This window comes from Scyliorhinus canicula, chromosome 11 (assembly GCF_902713615.1).
Source record: "Scyliorhinus canicula chromosome 11, sScyCan1.1, whole genome shotgun sequence".
In the NCBI taxonomy this organism is placed as follows: domain Eukaryota; kingdom Metazoa; phylum Chordata; class Chondrichthyes; order Carcharhiniformes; family Scyliorhinidae; genus Scyliorhinus; species Scyliorhinus canicula.
In genome coordinates this window covers 161,615,471-161,620,015 of record NC_052156.1, presented here as the reverse complement: position 1 = coordinate 161,620,015, position 4,545 = coordinate 161,615,471, and the positions used below count along the sequence as shown (strand labels likewise).

Sequence of the window (4,545 nt, the reverse complement as noted above, 5' to 3'; positions counted from 1 at the left end):
CTAGAACTGTGGCCTATTGTTCTGGAATTGTCCGACAAGGGGAAACATCGCTCTGCGTCTACCCTGCAATCTCCTTTCCGCATCTTGTATAACCTCAATTAGATCTCTTCACATTCTTCTGAACTCCAGCGAGTATAGACCTAACTGCTCAAACCGCCTCCTAAGTCAAGCCCTTCATCTCTGGAATCATTCCGATGAACTTCCTCTGACTCAGCCTCAAATGTCATTTTGCATCTTTCCCCAGTCAGGGGGACCAAAGTATTGCGCAGTACTCCATGTGCTCTCATCAAGTGCCCCTACAGTTGCAAACAGCACTTGCAACGGCTATGCTAAATCTCCCTGTATCACATTGTAACAATGACAAATATTCCATGCTTCCCACCAGTTTTTTAGGATGCAACTTTTTTCTTAGTTGCTTCGCGTTATGTAGGTGAGTGCTGCCATTACTGTATTTGGAGATACCTTTCAAAGCGTATAGTCTCCTCTTGAATCACTGCACTCCTCACGGGGGCGATGCTCCCTGATGGTATTAGGTACAAGATTTTGAGGTCAAAGTCAATGACGAAATGGTGAAACATGACAAAATCAGCATTTCTGTGTGAAGGTAATGGTGTTCCCACCATGTTGCTGCTCTTGTCCTTGTCATGTCGGCAGGAATGGCAGTGCTGGGAGGCACTGTCGATGTAAACCTTCTTGAAATCAGGGAAATTAGACCAAAACCAGCTTCAAAGTGGCCGCCAGCGCCTCTTGATAACTGGAAACTGGCTATAATCCAGGTCAGGAGAAGTTACTCCCCAAATAAATGTAGTATTGATTCCTAACTAGAAAGAATAGACAAGTGGCAAAAGTTTAATCTGTAACAGGTCCTGCCTTCAATCCAAATCGCCCACAGGAGACACCAGTAAGTCACCTACAGAATGATGGAAAAAAAGTGACACCTCTATTTAGTGAAATGTAGAGGAAACTAATTAACTGTTTATGACACTTTTCTTCATATGTGTGTATCCAGGAGTCCACAATTTACACTAGAAGTTAGAACTAAAGCGTCAGTTCAGAACATGTTTAATTGGAATTAACCAGAATCTAAATGACCCTTGAACAAAAATAGAAAAACTCATGAGCAATAGTAAGTTACTTATGCTCTAGTTGCATTCTTTATTAATTACTTGATGTGCGCCATCTTTTTCATATTTGTACAGTAGCATTTTCTCACTGATAGCTGTAATTTAATCTTTTTGAAATCTCCCAGTTTTTAATCAAGCCTGATAACAAAGGAGCCCACAAAGCAAAAGAGCGGGGGGGGGGGGGGGGGGGGGGGGGGGGGGGGGTTCATAATCCAACGTTACAGAGAACTTCATCTTGTTTACACAATCTCCGCAGCTTATTTGCAGGTTTGGTAACATACCCAGTACAAATATTGACCAGAGCTAAGGGCAAAGTGTTAAGCGGAGTCAAGGAAGGAACTTCAAATGTAACTTTTCCAGTTGTTTTGCCTGAATTTATAAGTGAGCTGCCAGCCCTGTATCTGGTGTCGGGATCATCAGTGTGGGAACATCAGGCAGAATGAAACATCTCACCCTCTTCGTCTGGCTCTTGCTCATGCCTGAGATACAAAGTCTTGAAATCTTTGCAGGTGACATTCTTGATGTGAGTGTAAGAGCAAGTCTCATCGATTGGCCTTTGCTTTACTTTTTTTAAAGTTTGAATTTGCTAATTACCATTTGTTCATCAAACTTTGCGAGCTGAGCTGCTGACTTGAAGATTCCACGGTGTTTCTGTGAACTGGAAGCTGAATTAATTTAATGAAACAAAGAGAGGCATATTAAATTGAGGTTTTTTTTCTCCAGCCATGTTTTGCTTTAGCTGAGAATGCAGCGTTTGTAGGTACTTTGGACATGTAACCTTTATTAGTTTGGTGGGGTCATTTTTCAATAAGTATTTTGTTTTGATTCATTCATGAATTATGGGCGTCGCTGGCAAAGTCAGCACTAATTGTCCACCCTACCTGCATTGAGAAGGTGAGGGTGAGCCACCTTCTAGATACAGCTGAGAGGCTTGCAAGACCATTTCGGAGTGAACCATATTTTTGTGGAGTCAAATATAGGGCCAGGCCAGGCAAGAAAGCAGTAGATTACCTTCCCTAAAAGGCATTAATTAATGAACTAGTTGGATTTTTTAATGAGGATTTGGTGGTTTTGGGGCTTCCATGGCTGAGACTAGCTTTTCATTCCAATGGTTATTTAAGTAGTTTAATTAAATTCCCCAGATGTCGGGCAAAATGCTCCCAAAGGGAGACAAAGTGCCGACGCCGGAGTGAAACCTGGAGTGTTTCACTCCGGCGTCGGAGACTGCTACTCGCCCCTATTCTCCCCCCCCCGGGGGGCTAGGAGCGGCTCGTCAATCTCGCATGCCGGGCCTTGACGCTTGTGTCAAAGCGGCGCGGTTGCCATCTTCCCCTCCGCTGCCCCGCAAGACATGGCGGATTGGTCTTGTGGGGCGGCGGAGGGAAAGAAGTGCGTCTTTCAGAGACGCAGGCCCGACAATCGGTGGGCACCGATCGCGGGCAGACCCCTCCTGAGCACGCCATTGGTGCTCGATCCTCCCTCCGCCCCCCACAGGCCCCACACGCAGAAGGCTGTCGCAGCGTATGGTTCACCGGCCGGCAAGCGACCAGGTGTGGTTGGCGCCGGCATGAAACGTCGGATTCTGCAGGCCGCCCAGCCATCCGGGCCGTTAGAAACGCAAGCGGCGATTCTCCGACTGCCTGTCGCAAAACGCTGACACGCCGTTTTGGGGGGGGATGGGAGAATCACGTGGGGGGTGCCAGGGCAGCGTGGCATGATTCGCCCGGCACTCCACGATTCTCCCACCCGGCGTGGGGTCGGAGAATCGCACACCCGGCATTTGACGCATGTCAATTGATCATTAGTTCTGGTTCTGGAATACTAACTTAGCATGTAATCAATACATTACCATTCCCTGTGTTTTGTAGAACAGGAACAAACACTACAATAGTTAATAAATATATTATTGGATCATATTACATTTTCATTCCTAAGGAGTCTGGGGTTAACACAGGATCCAGTACTTTGCATTTTCGAATTAACTTTAAACCTGAGTGGTTGGTGCATAAAAGGTCTCTCAGTGTCGGGGGAGGCTATTAAAAGAGAGATGTGTTAACAAAACCTATTCTTAACTAATAAATATCTATTTGCTGTTCGACGTCATAACAAACTTACATTTTTTGTATCAGTTCGTTGGAGATCCCGGAGATGATTTGGTTACAGATTAACCCTCCTGCAAATATAAACAATATGAAAGAACGCCATAAAGGTATTGTTAGAATCCATTGACTCTGACAGAAACGTACTCCAGTGGTACATTGCATGAATGGTTCTGGTCGAATCAATAACGGCTGACATTGAATGCACTAATCAAGAGTGTTGAAAAGATTTGATGCAGCCAAAGATTTTCACCGAATCTGGGGAGAGGCATGTTCATGTTTTCTGCAGTTGAACTTGTAAAAGCTTCAGAAAGAAGATAACTATGATGTCTTTTACACAGGAACATTGGAAATCATTCCACTCTGGTGCCCAGTAAGAATTAAAAATTAAAATTACATTCCTCTCCATAGCAAATTAGTAATTTGTGTGTAATGGGTGTTTTCTTTTTACTTTTTCAATTGACTTTAGCACTTCTTCCTCCTGCTGTATGCAAAGTGCCGATTCTAAAGTGAGAACTCACATTGATATCTGGCCAATCACAACCCCAGAACACTCCAAAAGAGTTTACAGCCATTGACAGCACCAGAGTGTAGCAGCTATTGTATGTAAGGAATGCAACAGCCAATTGCACGCAATAATCTCCCCCAAATATTTGATGACTAGATTTTGTTTTGTGATATTGGTTAAGGAATAATATTGGCCGAAAACACCAGGGTGAATTCCCCTGTTCTTCGCTGATTTGTAATGAGAGTGCTGAGGGAGCCCAAGGCTGGTTGGGTAATTTCATAGGCACCATTACTGATTTTAATTCTAAAGTGTGTTAATTAACCAAATTTAAATTCTGCAGCATCATGGTGCATCGTGAGCTCATGTCTTCACCATCATTAGTCCAAACCTCGAGATTGCTGTTCCAGTGACATAACTACTCTACCTCTTGTAGGATATCATGGTTGTGTAGTAATTCACCGACTGATCACTAGGAATCTCATTAGTGATAGATGTAACGATATGTATATTGTAGACAAGTAAAAGGTTATTATTACATTTCATGGTAACACAACCACTACAGGGCACTACTAGTTTCCACTATAAATATGAGAACTCAGAGGATCTTGGGTACTTCTAACCAGGAGTTTCTAGACAGTGTAAGAGAGACATATCGCAGCATAGTTAATATAAGATAGAAGCAGGATGTGTAGTTAAAATTAGTCATTGCTTTACATAGACTACTTATTACTAGTTATAGTTCTGTGGAGTGTGCAAACTCAATATTAATCAATCGTTATTCAATAAATCAGTTTTGCTTTAAGAGCAAGAACAA

The 4,545-nt window shown here is 43.2% G+C and overlaps 1 long non-coding RNA gene across 1 annotated transcript; it reads left to right on the top strand.

Moving 5' to 3' along the window:
* The first annotated feature begins 1,451 nt into the window (after positions 1–1,451).
* On the top strand, positions 1,452–3,310 carry LOC119973090. Its single transcript, XR_005462233.1, has 2 exons — positions 1,452–1,647; positions 3,254–3,310. It is a non-coding gene; the product is annotated as an uncharacterized LOC119973090 (long non-coding RNA).
* Positions 3,311–4,545: the final 1,235 nt, after the last annotated feature.